This window comes from Panthera uncia, chromosome X, assembly GCF_023721935.1.
Source record: "Panthera uncia isolate 11264 chromosome X, Puncia_PCG_1.0, whole genome shotgun sequence".
Classification (NCBI taxonomy): Eukaryota; Metazoa; Chordata; class Mammalia; order Carnivora; family Felidae; genus Panthera; species Panthera uncia.
The window spans coordinates 108,609,353-108,626,915 of NC_064817.1; positions in this window are offsets into that span (position 1 = coordinate 108,609,353).

A 17,563-nucleotide genomic window follows, 5' to 3' on the forward strand; every position below is an offset into this window, starting at 1 on the left:
GCCCTGGGCGTCGAGTAAGGGGTGGGCTCCGGGGCCGCGGGGCTGGGAGGACCGGGACCCGGGCCGCAAGGGGCTTCGGGATTGTGGAGGGAGGCGCGGGCTGGGAGAGAAAGGTTCGGACTTGAGCCGTCCGGCCCGCCAGGGTTGCTTGGGGATGACCTTTTCTCTCACAGGCGTGGGCACCGGCAGCGGATGATCGCGGACGAGGGGTTCGCGTTCGGCCTTTGTGAGCATTTTGTACATTCCTGGGGCCTGGGGAAGATTGACAGGGGCCCTGGAAGACGTGGGAGCCGCGGCGTCCCGCTTAGTTTGAAGTTGCAGCCGGCGCGCCCCGGGACTTGCCCCCTCCCGGGCTCGGCGGGCCCCGGGAGGCCGCTGCACCCCGGGCCCGGCGGCCCGCTCCACCCCGCCCCCCTCCCCCCGCCGCAGCGCCCCCTACGGCCGGGAGGTGGGACCGGCGGGCCCGGGGTCCCGGGGTGGGGGCGGGAAGCTCGGTGAGCGCCGGGCCCCGCCGGAGAAGCGCTCACCCGCGGGGGCTTGGCATCTGAAAGTGCGATTTGGGTAGCTGGGAGTGGAGATTTACGATCCTGGAGGACAGAGCGTGAAAGGGGTATCATCATCAGTTTTGACTGAAAGAAAGAAAACATATCTTTAACAAAAAGAAGGGCCCTTGCCATTCACCCGCGTTGTTAGGACAACGTGAACTATCCTTGAAATGATTAGTTCCACTTCAAAGGAATTTACATTCAACAGTGAAAACTCAGCCTCTTTTTATTTATTCGAAAGGACTTTTCACTACGGCGAGTCATATGTTCGGTCTTTCTATTTATTTTTCCGCATTCACGGTGCACTTGTATTAAATCAACACAGAGAGCCGCACAACGCCCTCATTATGCGGACCAGCCCGGGTTCCCGGACCCAGAGCTACAGGTAGACAGGGCGGGGGAGAGGGTGCTGGGCTTGAGGTCTGGGGCCACGCAGGCGCCCTCCAGGCCCGGGAGGGCGGGGTGCAAAGTGAGGGAAGCAGGTCTGCAGAGGGGGAAGCGTGCTCCCGCAAAATCCTGACCCGAGCCCATCCCTAAGCGCGGCGACCCGAGACCCGGAGAGCCTGGTGCAGCCCCTGGCGCCCTTTACGCGTTTCGAGAAGAAAGTGGCCAGGAAGTTCCCAGCGACACCCCAGGAGCATCTGTTAAAACCCAATCGGGTCGACACAACTTCACCAGGTCCCGTGCAAGCCTAGCTCCACAAATTGAGGAGACGAACCGTATCTCTTAGCAGCCTGGGGCGCTTGCTGGAACACACTCCCCGGGCCCACACGTCCCCCCCCCCACCCCTCCCCCCGCAAGGCCACTTGCCGCCAAATCCGGGAAACCTCTAATCAAAGGAACTGAAATAAAAAGTTTACTGAGTGGCACGTCGGCGGGGCTGGGCGCCACCTCTCCAACTGTCCCGAGAGGACCCCTCCGGAGACTGAGCAGTAGACACCAGCTCTCAGCGGCACATCAACCCCAGCCCCCACAGCCTCACTCCCCACTCCAAGCTCCTCTTTTCCTCAGCCCCGGGGTTGAGTTTTTCTCAACAAGAATCGTAATAGTAAACTTCCTCTTGGCGATCTTTTCCACCTGCTAGTTACAGACGAGAGAAGCTGTGTTAGCCCTAGTGTTCAAGAGTTTGTCCCCCTGTTTCCTACCACATCTCCATTCAACACCAACCTCCCCACCCCCACCCCTTAAAAAACTGAGCTCATGTATTGTCAATATGAATTCTAACAGTTGTCCTGTCTAACCGGGTTTCGGGGTCTCTCTCCTTCACTAGACTTGGAAGAAGCGACCACAGGCTGCTAGGCTGTGTGGTAAAGGTGGTGGACATCTGCCACTTGGCGACAAAGGTGTGAGTTGGGGCAGTGAGTGGGGAAGGCCCTAATTTTCCTGTCTCTGCACGGGATCTTTTGGCTTGAATGAGAACCCAGGTTTTGTTCCCGTCCCTCCTTACTCCTGGATTCATTTCACCTTGGCCTGACTCTCTTGTCTCTTCTCTCCAAACCTGAAGCTTATACTGAGGCATCCCCTGCCCCCTCCTTCTTGCTCTAAAGTTCTGGAATAGCTTTGCTCTCCTCTCCTGACCTTTCATGGACAATGCAACTACAGTGGAGTCAGAACCCCAAGCAGAGCTCTGGATGAGCCGAACCTCCAGGGTGGTTTAAAGACAATGTGTAATCATGAGACTCCAACCGCACCCCCCCCCTTCGCCACCCCCAACTAGATCTATGCTTTAATCCTAACGTTGAACTCCTGGAGACTTCCAGATGGGTTGGTGGTTGTTCTTCAGTGATATCAACACTGCACTGCAAGTGTTCATCCCTGTGGGGTTGCCTTAGAGGTGTCTCTCTTAGGCAGGAAAGAAAGGAAAGAAGGAAGGAAGGAAAGAAGGAAGGAAGGAGGGAGGGAGAAAGAAAAAAGAAAGAAGAAAAGGAAGGAAAGAGAAAAAGAAAGGAAGAAAATAGAGAAGAAGGAAAGAAAGAAAGAAAAAGACAGAAGGAAGAGAAAGGGAAAAAAGAAAGAAAAAGAAAGAAGAAAGAAAGGAAGAAAATAAGAAAAGGAAGGAAAGAAAGAGAAAAAGACAGAAGGAAGAGAAAGGAAAAAAGAAACAAAGAAAGAAAAGGAAGGAAAGAGAAAGAAAAACGAAGAAAAGGAAAGAAAAGGAAGGAAAGGAAGAGAAAGAAAAGGAAAAAGAAAGAGAAATAGAAAGAAAGGAAAAGAAAGAAAAAGGAAAGAAGGAAAGAAAAAGAAGAAAAAGAAAAAGAAAGGAAGAAAAGAAAGAAAAGGAAGGAAAGGAAGAGAAAGAAAGAAAAAGAGAAAGAAAGAAAAGAGAAAGAAAGAAAAAGAGAAAGAAAGAAGAAAGAAAGAAAGAAAAGAAGGAAAGAAAGAAAGAGAAAGAAAGAAAGAGAAAAAGAAAGAAAGAAAGAAAGAAAGAAAGAAAGAAAGAAAGGGAGGGAAAGTGAGAAAGGAGAGGCCCCAGTAGAAAGCAATACCGGAGAGCACTGGGAGGCCTCCAGCTGAAAAGGCCAGAGAATGGGAGGCTCAGGTCTCCCGAGGCAACTCTGGTGGGGGGAGGGCAGGAGGAGGCGCGTGAGAAAAGTGACACATCCTAAAGCACACCCCAGGAGAGCTGGGGATCTAGGAAGGACTCAAAATGTATTTCTAATTACTTTTCATGCTCCCAGGAAAGGGCTCCTTTTAAGTTCTAGTTTAAAAGCTTGTTATTGTACTGGGTTACAGTCCACATTGGGCAAGCGCTGTGTATACATTTTAACTTCTTGTATAGGGTGAGAGGCTCACAAATGCTGCAAATGCACTTCTCTGGCAAGCTCTGTATAAAATCAGAACTTGGACACCTCTTTAAATAATAGTTTCCTCGTTATGCAAACTCATGAAGAGTGTCGAGGACATTGATTTGCCAAAAGAAAAAAGAAAAAAAGTGTAGAGATTGTCCGTAAGAAATGAGGAAACTCTCGTTCACGTCTGGTTTCTGTTTATCTCTCAGGTGCCTTGAGGCTCCAAAAGTCCCAAGTGTGGATTTTGCAGACATGACTGCAGAGCAGACATCCGGTCAGCAGAGGGCACACTCGTCACTGTCAACCCCTATTGCCAGATTTGGAGGTGACTATGGTAGGTAGGGGCAGGAAGGGGCGGGGGGGGGGGGGGGGGCATAAGCTGCTTGGAATGGTGCTCGGGTGGAGATCTAGGAAATGAGAATAAATAACGATTTCTTGAAAGCAAACAGGAAGAGAACAGGAGAGGGCATGTTGCTAAGTTTCACACCCGTAGAGTTTCTGAAGAGTAAGCCTGTCGCCCCACGGGAAAAACAGGCCTTTCAAATCTTGATTCGATGGGTATGAGGTTGAGGGCAGAGTTTCCACTGAAAGCAGACGTGATGTTTGCTCTCTGTCCGTGGTACCCGGAGACAGTTCGACCTTCTCAAAACCAGGGGGCAGTTGGAAATGCGGTAAAGAGCCCCGGGGGTGACCTCGGAAGCCTTTGGTTCTAGTACCTTCCGGTGACTTCTTCGGCAAGTCGCTTCCCCTCTCTGAGTTTCTGGTTCTTCACCTGCAACACAAAGGAGAAGACACGGGACTAGACAAGATCGTCTCTAAGGTCCCTTCCTGCTCTCCCGGTTTGGGATTCTGGGAACAGAATGAAATCTGAGCCCGTTAGAATGTCATCCTCATATTCTAGGGTCCTCAAACCACAGTTTCTGCCGGACCCGGGCAGCACAAGGCTTGTAAGCGGAGATTCTGGAGGGAAACAAAAGCCAGAGACCAGGGGAGACTGGTCCTGGGACGGGGCCACCACTGCGCTCGGTCTCCAGGCCTCTGGGAACCCTCAGGTTCAAGAATGCTATTGTCCCTTCTTCTGACAAATCGGTGTCCCTTGGGGCATTGTCAACAGTAAAACTTCGGTTTTCGTCTGATGGGCGGTTTTTACACGGATTCCGGCACCCGAAGCAGTGACTCGACTTGGGTTTTCTCAGTTTCGTCTACGCTGTGTATATAGTACACTTGCTTACCGCAAAGAGTACGGCCACCCCGGATTCTGTTATTCTGCCCTTCATTGGCCTGAAACGTCTAAACTTGGTAACGACAAAGCCACGTGCAGCTGTGGATGTGAGCTTGCGCCCTGGCCGAGCGGCTCAGGGCCTGTCATGAATAGGCACACGTCAGGAAATCCTCGAAGGCCTAAGGTCTACTGTGTTCTGGAACCTTCCTCCTCCCGCCTCCCCCGCCAGCCCCTGCCCCTCACTTCCCAGGCCCGCGTGGCCACGCCGTGGGCTCATAGATGATGAACCCGCGGCGACAGGAGCCTGGCATTCAGCAGAGTGGGGTGTTGGGGAGAAGGCACCATCATTCACCTCAGGCCAGCACCGTCCGGACAGTGGAAAATACACAGCAGATTTTAAAGGCTTAGTACCAAAAAAAAAAAAAAAAGAATGCTAAATATCCCGCTAATAATTTTCAGGTGCTTCCTTTCGTTTCAAACAGCATTTGAGGCACAACTGTGATCTCTGGGTGTCACTTCTATTTTCTGGTCGCTCCACTTAAAGACACCACACTCCTAGTCTAGGTCTCTCTCACCTTGTACCTCGGTGACCACAACAGCCTCTAGCCAGTCGTGAGTCGAGAGTAGCCTTTGTTCCCACGGTCTCTTCTCAACAAGAAGCCAGGGTGATCTCGTGAGGCTGTAAACCAGACCCTGTCACTCCTCTGCTCCAAATATCTCGGGGCCTCCCCGCTGCTCTTGGGAGAAAGACGCATTTCCTTCCCAAGACCTAGAAGGACCCCGCAGGGGTTGGCCCCCACCTGCCCCTCCAGCCCCCTCTCCCCCCACGTTCACCCTTGCTCTCTCCATACTCCAGGAGACGTAGGGCCGTGGTGGCGAGCCTGGACTCTGTGGTCAGACTGCCTGGACTTGAATTCTGGCTCAGCCGCTTAGTGACTCTGACCTTGGGCAACGTGAACCCAAATCCCTTCTCAGGGGTGGGGCAGGGAACATCAGAGGGCAAGGTGGGTGAGCGTAAGGCAGTCGGGAATGGTAGGAGCTGTGTCAAACCACGGTGCTCGTTCTGGATAATGGTGGTCAAATTCTTCTTCCCTTTTTTTTTTTTTTTTTTAAATGCTGTGGCGAGCAAACAAAACGCCCCTGGAGGCTCAATTTGACTCATGTCCACTCAGCTTCCGCGTTTGCCATCCTGCCTGTCTATTGTCTGCGTTCTGACTAGATTCCTTATAAATTCTAGATGTTCTTTCACAATGGTGGATGTCACACGAAGACCAATAACTTTAGAACCAGCAGTCTCTATTTCGATCTTTTTATGTTTATTCATTTATTTTGAGAGAGAGAAAGCATGAGCGAGAAGGGGAAGAGAGAGAGAGACAGAGGGAGAGAGAGAGAGACAGAGAGAGCAGATCCCAAGCAGGCTTTGCACTGTCAGGGCAGCGCCCCACGTGGGGCTCGAACCCACAGACCGTGCCATCGTGACCTGAGCCGAAACCGACAGTCAGACACGTAACCAACTGAGCCACCCAGGTGCCCCAGCAGTCTCTATTTAAAGTCTAAATTCTGGGGCACCCGGGTGGCTCCGTCGGCTAAGCATCCGAGTCTTGGTTTCAGCCCAGGTCGTGATCTTGGGGTTTGTGGGGTTGAGCCCCTCATCGGGCTCTTCGCCGGTAGTGTGGATCCTACTTGGGATTCTCTCTCTCCCTCACTCCCTGCCCCTCCCCCGCTCGCGCCCTCTGTCTCTCTCAAGGTAAATAAATAAAAACATTAAAAAAATAATAAAGTCTAAGTTCCAATCAGCAGACGCAAACCTTCCCTTCTTCCCCCTGCTCCCCATTCCTAGAAACACCCTCTTCTCCACCCTGGGGGTTTCCATTCCTTTCAAGCGTTGCTTGAGCATTAGTTATGTTTAAACCTGAACCCAAAGCAGGGGCGGCGCTCAGAGTTTATGGAACCGAACTGTCATTCTGGACAGTTATGGAACGGGACTGGCTCCCTCTCTAAATACTCTTTTCCCCCCTTCGCTTACTGATTTAGCACGTGTCCGTTGCAAGGGTGTCTTCTGCTGTGAAAATGTCAAGGGGAAGATGTTTAGGCAGACCCTTTGCCTTACAGTCTTTTCAAAGAAAGACTCACATTCTGAGTATCGCTTGTTGAGTGCCTACCGTAGGCCAGGCACCCTTCCAGCTACTGAGGACACACTGGTGAGATGTGACTGACGTCGGCAAAGGCTGGGTTTCGGTGAAGCTCACACAGCACTTCTTGGAGGAAGCCTTTCGTGGCTCCCCATCCCCCGCACTTGCCCCTCTTGTGCACCGTGTGCCCTCCTGCCCACAGCCCTCGTGACTCCATATTTGAGTTGCCTGTCTACTTGAAGGCCTCCCAATCTGGACTCCGCCGGGGTGCTTGTAGGCAGAGACTCGGGCCCCACCATTGTCGCGTCCCCAGGGCATGCATGACACGGTTCCTGCCGCAGAAGCCACACAAATTGGTGCATGACGACTGGACAATGCCAAATGCAATTTGCAAATGACCCACGTGGGGCACCTGGGTGGCTGGGTCACTTAAGCGTCCGACTGTTGTTTTGGGATCCGGTCACCATCTCACGGTTCGTGGGATCCAGCCTCACACTGGGCTCTGCGCTGACAGTGCAGACCCTGCTTGGGATCCTTGGGATCCTTTCTCTCTCTCTCTCTCTCTCTCTCTCTCTCTCTGTCTCAAAATAAAAAATAAACATTAAAAAAAAAAAAAGAAAATGACCGATGAGACTTAAAGGACAGTGGACCCAGGGTAATCTGTAGTTTCATTAGTGGAGGCAGAAGACAAAGCGATGGGTTGCTAGACGTCAAAGGAAACGACATCCTGTCTCTGGGGTGGCATAGTGCCCGTGCTAGAATCTGCTCTCATCACCTTCATTTGAGCATTTCCTTCGAGCGTGGCACGAAACACAACGCTGTCTTTCAGTGGGAAACCACGAGATTTTGGAAGAGGTGTTAATTTGAAGCAGCCGTGCAAGAACATCCTGGGATATTTTTTCTTCACCATTCCTGGGCTTGAACTCTTTTTTCTTTCCTTTTTTTTCCCCCTGTCTTCTTCTTCTCCTTTGGTTGGGTTTGCTCTGGTTTGGAGTTTTTAAAAACCAGTGTGCAGCTTTTTTGTTTAAAGGTGATTGTTGGGAAATCGAGCATTGTTTTTCCATGTGTGCTGCTAAGAAATTCAAGTCCATTTAGATTCCTCTGGGTGTTCCCTTCCTTTTTATTAAATCTAGCTTTTATGACTTCCGTCCCGTCTCTTTTAGTACCCACGGCACATCTCTCTTTTCGAGGATCGCACCCTCCTAACCTCAGATACAAAACACCGCCAGAGACACTTAGGAGAGCATCTTACGCCGGGACAGTGTTTGAAGCCTGTCCTTTCCCCCCTAACGTTTCTGCAGAATTGTTTTAAACTAAATGCACCCTCCTCTTATAGCCTTTCATAGCTCAGTTCCTTCCTTGTTATCGTTCAAGAAGCTTCCAAAGATTGATGACTTCACGTGGCTGATGCAAAGAGTCCCGTAAAACACTTCCTGTTTTCTTTTCCGCACGCACCCCTTTAATTCTGGGTTTTCCAGAGTGGGCAGATTGCAGTCAGCATCTGTACCTCCTGAAACGCCCCAGCGTCTGCACTTTGCAGCTCTGGGGCCGGGGAGTCATGGCATCCACGGTCCCCACCTATGTCCCTGCACGTCTCTTGCGGACATGCATCGAGCCCCCGCTGGCTCCCGCTGGCTCCCAGTCAGAGCACTGTGTGAAAAAGGAGCCCTGTGAGTTGTGGGTTGGGGCCTTGGCGGGGAAGCTCCCTCTTGAGTGATCACAACGCACCTCATTAAGCATTCTTTTCTGCCCCATTTTCTCCAGAGAGGAGGCTTGGGGTCTGTCACAGGGGAGGGCTGCTGCGAACGGTATACTTTCCGTCTGGACCTGCCCCGTGACTTTCCTAAACATCGCAACCCAGCCGTGTGTCTGTTCCCAGTTGACCCAGTTCCTGTCAGCTGAGGGGTACGTTTCAAGTAGCTCGAGTCTGAAAGTCAGTGCTTGGCCTGACCCTGGCGTTATCAGCAATTGAAAGTGCTTCTGGCCATCCGCCTGTCTCCTTCCCTCTTCCCCTTTCCCTGTGTTCCTTGGCTAGGGGATAGACACACAGTGCGATCACTGTTCTTCTCTGACCCCGGGCCAGGGAAGCACTAAACGGGGATCCGTTATTTCTAGGGAGTAGGAGAGGGGTGTGTGTGTGTGTGTGTGTGTGGCCGGGGTGGGGTGTGGGGGGTGTTTCTGGGGACAGGAAGGAGGCAATACAAATCGATCTAAGATTCCCTGGCCTCAAAACAAAAATTTTCACTGGCCTCCTATTTTCATTTGCGTGTGTGAAAGGAAGAGTCGGACGAATCCGTCCTCCAGCGGCCGGCTTTGTCTTCCTCCTGAAGTTCTACGGGTCGGGGCCAAAAACACCTGCTGTGGGTGCGCCTCTGTGCCTGGTATAGAAGGAGACTTGGCGGACGAAACCCTCGCCCTCGAGTCAGACCATTCCTCTCCTTGAGCCCGTGTCTCGGGTCGGGTGCTCCGGGAAGCAGATTTGGGGACACTTACGGCTGGGCTCCCTCGGGGTCAGCATCTGTGGAAGGCACGAGCGGGAGCAGGAGGAGGGCCGGGAAGGTGAGCTGGGCCGCAGGCGCCGGGACGGCCCGGCCCGCCTCGCAGGGCCCGCCACGGGGAGATGGCCCCTCGGTTGGCCCGGGGTAGGCTGGCGCGGCTCGAGGTCCACGGGGCCACACCGTCAGCGGTTGGATGTGTGCCACCCGGAAGAGACGCGTGACCTCGGGCGAGGCAATCCTGCTCGCGAAGGTCAGCAGTGAACCCCTAATTCGGAAGCTTGATGGCCCCATCCCGATCTCCTTCTGACACGGATTGTCTAAGCAGTCGGCCCTGTGGACCGACTTCTCTGGCTTCAGAACCTCCCTTCACTTCCGCCCGCGTGGACTTTCACCTGCGTAACAACTCCTGCCGAGTCATCACCCCGTCTTCCTCACTGAGCCGTTCAATTACAGGTGCTATCCCCGCACCCTAGTGCTGTCCTGGCTCCCCTCCCCCTTCCTCCCCGTGTCCCCCTTCTCTCCGGCTGATCCGTATCTCCTCTACGTCCGGGTGCCAGCGATCGCAGGACTCCCCAGCCACATCTCTCTTCTCAGCCCCGGGTGTAGATCCAAGGACCCCTAGATAGCCGCACCAGACATGGCCCGCTGTCACGAACTCAACCTGTCTGTCTGAATCGACTCGGGCTGCCCAAACAGGACACCGCAGGCCGGGTGGCTCACGCAACAGAAGTTCATTTCCTCGCGCTCCCGGGAGCTCGGGGTGGGGGGCCAGATGGAGGTGCCAGCAGGGTCGGTGTGCGGTGTGAGCTCTCTCCTTGGGGTTGAAGACTGCCGCCTTCTTGCCGTGCCCTCGCGTAGCGTCTTCCCCGTGCCCACACGGAGAGAGAGAAAGAGATCTTTGGAGTCTTCTTCCTCTTCTTAGAAGGACACCAGCCCTATCAGAGTGGGGCCCCACCCGTAGGATCTCATTTGACCTTAATTACCTCCCCGAAGGCCTTCTCTGCAAGTACAGTCACATAGAAACTTGGGGGAGGCGGGGGGGACACAGTTCAGTCCAAGAAACTGTCCTAAAATGATCCCTTTATCTTAATTCTCCCACCGCTGTCCCTCAGACCTGCCCTTCCTCTGTTTCCCTGTCAATAAATCACACCACCCAGTGGCTCAAAGCAGCAACCTGGGAGTCTTCTTTGCCTTTTCCCTCACCTTCTACAACCAAGATGCAGTGTTCATCTACTGCCGCGTAACGAATTATCCCAGAACTTAACATCTTGACGGAGGAAACGTGGTCTCACTCGGTTTCGGTGCGTCAGCTTAGATGGGGTCAACATCGTGAGGTCAAAATGTTGGCTGAGGACGTAGTCATCTGGAGGCTTGACTAGAACTGCAGGATCGCCGCTCAAAACCGGTCGCTTACATAGCCATTAGTAAGAGGCCTCAGCTCCTCATTCGCCATTGACAAAAGGTATCAGCTCCTCAGTAGATGGGCCTCTCCGTTGAGCTGCTTGAGTGACTTCGTGACAAGACAGCTCGCTTCCCCCAGAACGAGTGACCCAAGGGAGAGCCAACAGGAGACCACACGATTTTCGTGACCTGGTCTCAGAACTTACACACCCGCGTTTCACCACGTTCTACACGATAGAGACGAGTTACTGAATACAGCCCAGACCCAGAAAGAGCAATTAATTTCCCCTTAAGAAGACGAGTATCGGATGATTTGTGGACATATGGCAAAGTATTCCAAACATCTCTCATATCCACCCAATCGCCACACATTCTTAGACTATTACCCTGGCCTCCTAAATTGTCTCCTTGCTTTTAACATTCCTAAAACCCAGATATAATCACGTGAACCCCAGTGGCTCCCTGAAACCTGCGGAATAAACCCCATGTTCCGTAGCATGACATTCAAGGCTCTCCGTAATTTTGCTAGGAGCTTTCTAAAATTTAACTTTAAGTTTTACCCTGTGACCTCCCTGTAACCTATAACCTCCCTGTGAAGAATCCATATACACTCCCATACATAGACACACATATACATATATGCATATACATTCGTATCTACGTGCTTTTGATTATCTCTTTAAGCTCTCTGCGTGGAATTGCCGTAGTTGTTGCAAAGTGTTCACCCTGCCTGTATCCGTGTCCGGGAACTTTGCAGGTTCCCAAGAGGCAGAACATACTTCTCCACCCTTCAGCTTTGGACTGAACCCTGTGCCTCACTCTGGCCAATAGGATGTTAGATGTGATGGACGCAGGGGCCTGAACGTGCTTGAATAGTTGGGTTTGCTCTCATGCACGCCTGCCATGGTCATGAGAACAGCTTGCTTTGACCAATTGCTGCCTTTTCAGCCTGGGCTCCGGAACGAACACACACACACACACACACACACACACACACACACACCTGCATCTTGGAGCCAATCCCCAGTGGAGCCCAGCCTAAATCAGACAACACATAGTTGTATAAGAACAAATGATTATTATTTAAAGCCACTTAGGGGCACCTGAGCGGCTCAGTCAGTGAAGCGTCCGACTCCTGATTTCGGCCCAGGTCATGATCTCACGGTTTGCGGGATTGAGCCCCGAGGCAGGCTCTGCTTGGAATTCTGTCTCCCTCTCACTCTGCCCCTCCCCGGCTTGCTCTCTATCTCTCTCTCAAAATAATTAAAGATAAACTAAAAAAAAAAAGTAAAGAAAGCCACTTAGTTTTGATGTGGTTTGCTACACAGCATGATTGTGGCAACAGCTAACTAATGTGCTTTCTTTCTCACCTACTTTCTTCGCTTCGTAAAATCCCACTCATCTTTCATACTTCAGCTCGGAAGACACCTCCTCTATGAAGCCTTCTCCACTCTTTCCAAGACAAACGAATGGCTCCTTCCTCTAAAATCTTATGTTTTATTTGCATTTTATTACAGAAACTGGTTTTTGCTTTATACTTTCAAATTTCTAACGAATTTGTAAGTTGGTTGAAAGTGGGTGTCCCATTTTGTCCTATGACCTTCTGAACATTGGGCACATGGTAACCACCCGACAGATGTTCAATGACAAGATGAATGGATGCAAACAGTAGACAATTTACTACTAGGTTGAGGAATACAAAACATAAGCATCGTGACGTCTTCAGAGTCGATCACAACGGACCGTGACACTCCAGAGTTAGTAAGGTGTTTATTGTCTAGTAGCTTCTCAGTACAGGCTTTATTTTGGACGCAAGGAACGCTCGCCCACCCTAGCTCAAAAAAAAGAAAAAAAAAAGGAGAGTTTATTGAAACTAAATGACGGAGGGGATTATCAGAGAACCCAGGGTCAATAAAGAAAGCAAGCCAGGCCTCTTGGGAGCTGGAAAGCCATCAGGAATCGACACTACACAGATAGATCACACAGTCTTTCTCCCATGGCATCTCCAGTCTCCTGCTCTCTGACTGCAAACTTGCTTTCTCCATTCACCCACCTGCTTGCACACGGGGCATCACGGTCACCTTCAAATGGCTGTGGCCCATAGCTACACAGCTCCGCTTCCTGGGGCCTCAATTCCATTTTCTCAGGAAGGGGATTGGACTGGACCAACTTGATTTAGGTGGATTCAATCAGCTGAGGGCAGGATGTCGGACAGCTTTAGGCTCAGCTCTCCATCAGCGACCGTAGGCGGGAAGCAGCCCTTAAAGAGCGTGTTTGTTGCATCGGGACGTCAGAAACATGTCTTAGAGGCGGGGGGGGGGGGGGGGGGGGGGGTTGATAGCTTTTGTTTTATGGGCGTACTCGGCAGCCTTACCTTCCAAGATCATCAGAACTCACGTGGGCTGTAGAAGGAGAACCTCACTGGCCCACGGCCCAGCAACTCCTGCACGACACATACCATAGGCTGGCCTTCGGAAAGAGCTCAGCACGGTGTCTGGCCTACGATAAGCAGTCAACACACGTTAGCTCTTATTATTTGGAGTCGTTGCAAAAGGGCTGCGTTGCTGAAGACTTGGGTCCCAGATGTGAAGATCTTCCTATAGAATCTGCAGGCCCTAAGAACTCAGGGTGGAACAGGAGACTGGACGTGAGACCGAACAGGAGACCCAGAGGAGACGGGCGCCTCGTCGGGCCCTCTGTGAGGGGACTGTCTCGCCGTTATCACTGTTTAAATGCTTGACTTCATTCGCCAACCATGTGGCAGACAGCACGTTCTCAGATGCCACTGGTGAGACACGGAGGGAAAACCTAAGGGTCAAGTGCGTAAATGAGGTTGTGTACTGCACCAGTCGCTTCTTCAGAGACACTTGGCACCAAGAGTCCTTCCCGGGGGTGATCACGGCGATCTCAGCTCTCAGCTCGCTGACGAGGATGAGAGGGATGGGAATGGAACTACTCAGGAGTTCTGCTGTTGAGCGGTGAGGGTGTTTGAAAGAAGAGGAAATCTTACAGAGAGGAGAGCTTTCGGGCGATTGTCTGAGGGAGGGAGGCACAACATAAAACCTGGGAGCCCCTAACCCGAGCAGATACAAAGTTGAGGGCTTTTAGAGCACCCCAAATGCAAGAGGAATGGAGGTCTGGATACAGGGGGAGCTTTTGCGGGGCCTAGAAAAGACGTGGTGTTGGGCTGGCCTCTAAGCTCCAGTAAAGCTGGTCTTGGGAAAGGAAAGGAAAAAAAAAAGCAGCCCTTGAGTCTGTCCCATTCACCAGGATTTTCTGAAAGCCCAGCACAGAACCTGCCACACAATACTGATTCAAGACTTCACTAGCTAGCATTCATTCATTGAATCCTTTGTTCCTTCCTTTACATTATCATTCATTCGTTCATTCATTCGTCCACTCACTCAGGAATACATGCCCTACAGGCTTTGACAACCTTCCTACCACTGATATTTTGAGCCAGATAAGTCTTTGTTGTAGGAGGCTGTCCTGCGACTCGTAGAAAGTTTACAGGATCCCTGGCCTCTGCCCCCTAGATGCCAGTGACAGACGTCTCCCCGTTGCGACAACCAAACGCGTCTGCAGATATTGCCAAATGTCTCCCCGGGAGGGGGAGGGGGAGGGGCAAAGCCATCCCTGATGGAGAACCACTTTTACCAGAAGTCAGGAGTTTCAGTGAGATTCCCTGAAATGATGGTTTCAATCTCAAATCAAGAGGTGCACCTGGTGTTCGGCTTTTCCAGGGGTAAAGGGAGCTGAGAAAAATAAAGCAATCTTAAACTGGGAGCGTATGGTGTGTAACTGAGGGGAAATTGGCAAGAAAAGACGCAAAGCAAGGATAGTCAAACTGTTTGCCCCTGTGCCCTTCTCAAATAATTCTGAAAAAATTAGCATCCCTCACACATATTTTATTTACTTGTCCTGTAGACTCTTGGGGTATAATGCGCAGTATTCTTTTAAAAATGGTTTTCCACAGCTTTGTTGTGATACTACTGACATATAACCTATAAGAATTTAAGGCATACCATGTGACGTCTTGGTATATGTATAGATTACAAAATAGTTGCCACAACAATGTTAGTTAATACCTCCGTCCCCTCGCATAATGTCTTTTTTGGGTGGGTGGTGATAACATTTAAGATCTATTCTTTTAACAACTTTCAAGTATACCATATAGTATTGGGGGGTTTTGTGTGTTCTTAAAATGTTTTATTTATTTTTGAAAGAGAGAGAGCACGAGCCGGGGAGGCGCAGAGAGAGAGAGGGGGACAGAGGATCCGAAGCTGGCTCTGCGCCGACAGCAGAGAGCCTGAAGTGGCGCTCGAACTCACGGAGTGTGAGATCATGACCTGAGCTAAAGTTGGACACTTAACCGACTGAGCCACCCAGGCGCCCCTCCAGTATCCTCGGTCACTATGTTGTACATTAGATCCCCAGAACGTATTCATCTTATAGCCGGAAGTTCGGACCATGACCAATATGTCCCCATCTCCCCCACCCCCCAAACCCTGGCAACCACCAGTCTATTCCCTATTTCTATGAGTTCCACCGTTTTAGATTTCACATATAAGGGAGAACATACAGTATTCGTCTTTCTTTGACTTATTTCACTTAGCTTAATGCCCTCAGGGTCCATCCATGTAGTCGAAAAGGTTGGATTTCCTTCTTTTGTGTGACAGAATAATATCCCATTGTGTGTGTGTATGCATTCATCCATCAGTGGCCACTTAGGTTGTTTCTGTGTCTTGAGTATTGTGAATAATGCTGCAATGAGCGCGGAGGTGTAGATATCTCTTTGAGTTAGTGTTTTTATTTCCTTTGAATATGTACCCAGAAGTGGAATTGCTGGATCATATGATAGTTCTTTTTTAAAACTTAAAAAAAAAAATTTTTTTTTTTTACATTTATTTTTTTTGAGAGACAGAAACAGAGTGTGAGCAGGGGGGAGGCAGAGAGAGAGGGAGACACAGAGGCGGAAGCAGGCTCCAGGCTCCGAGCCATCAGCACAGAGCCCGATGCGGGGCTCGAACCCGCGAACCGTGAGATGGTGACCTGAGCTGAAGTCGGACGCTCAATCGACAGAGCCACCCAGGTGCCCCTCTTTTTTAAAACTTTTTAAGGAAACTCCATACTGTTTTCCAGAGTGGCTGCACCAGTTTGCATTCCCCTGACCGTTGCATGAGCGTTCCCCTTTTCCCCCACAGCCTTGCCAAACGATCACTGATGAGGTTTTTCTGCCTGATTAGTTCACGTGTCTGAGATAACTATTACTTATTGCTAGGGTGAGACAGGATTCAACCTTGATTTTATTTCTTTTTTCCATTTTATAGATATATTAGGAAGAAACCTTATTCACGTAAATAAGTATATTGGACTAGAAGGGGGAGTGGAGTTTTCTTAGAGCAAATGTCGCCTGATTTTTTCAGGCTCTTTTCTTTTCTTTTTTTTTAAGTTATTTACTTTGAAAGAGAGAGAGAACGTGGCACAGGGACAGAGAGAGGGGGAAAAAGAGAGAATCTGAAGCAGGCTCCTTGCTGTCAGCGCAGAGCCTGACACGGGACTCGAACTCACAAACCGTGAGATTATGACCTGAGCCGAGATCAAGAGTCGGATCCTTAATCAACAGAGCCACTCAGGCGCCTCCCCAGCTCTTTTCATGTGACGTGCCTGCCCCCAATCACATAATGATTATCACTGAGAGCTTTTTGAATCGTGGTAAAACATACATCTTGAAATTTCGCCCTTTTAACTGTTTCGGTGATTTTAAGTACGCTCACATTGTCATGCAATCATCGTCACCATCTGTCTCCACGAATTTTCGATTTTCCCAAACTGAAACGCTGTCCCCACGAAATGCTAACGCCCCATCCCCTCCTGCCCCTGCCCATTCTACTGTGGAACCACCTTTCTCCTTTCTGTCTCTATGAATTTGAGTACAGTAGGTTCCTCAGACAAGTAGGACCATACGGTGTTTGTCCCTTTGGGGTTTTTTTGTTTTTTTACATTTATTTATTTTTTGAGAGACAGAGCACAACCAGGGGAGGGGCAGAGAGAGAAGGAGACACGGAATCCGAAGCAGGCTCCAGGCTCCGAGCGGTCAGCACGGAGCCCGACGCGGGGCTCGAACCCACAAACCGCGAGATCCTGACCTGAACTGAAGTCAGACGCTCAACCAGCTGGGCCACCCCGGTGCCCCTCTATTTTTAATTTTTTGAGGACCCGGCATACCATCTTCCAGGGTGGCTGCACTATTTGACATCCCCACCAACCATACACAAGAGTCCCAGCGAAAAATAAATTGAAGTGATCAGTCAGCGGACAATACAACTAAAGCCTTCCTTCAATTTTGTTGAAAGCAAAAGATTGGATACCACCCACTTGCCGAGGGGTTTGTTACCCAGTCTTGATTAGAGTCATCTACTTTTTTAGGACTAGCACAGTATTTCCAATTGCCTTTTTGTTTGTTTTCCCAGAGGTGTTTTCATTCCTGGGGCAACGCACCAGAGTGAGAGTTAGAGAGGGTTAGCCTGACTTCGGTGAAGTGTGGGAAGATTGGAGGCCAAGGGAGAGGGAGAAACGTCAGCCCTGGCTCGCTGTTCCCACCATGGACACTTGCTCAAGTGGAGACGTTTTAGGGGGAACAAATTATGGGTTGAAACTGAGGATCGGGAACTTGGTTCTTAGTGCTTCTTAAGCTGTAATGTACATCAGAATCATCTGGCCGGGGGGATCCTGTTTCGACACAGTTGCGCCGTCCCAAGAGAGTTTCCAAGCCAGTAGGCCTAAGGTAGGGCCCAAGAATTTGCATCATTCATAAGCTCCCAGGTGATGGTGTTGCCGCTCGGGGCACCGCCCGGAGAACCACTGCTCTCAGGTGAATCAAGGGAATCATGGGCGCCCGGGCACATACCTCTGTACCTGGCTGATTCTTGCCTAGAGCTTCCCCCACGCCGTACGTAGCAAGTGAGTTCATGCA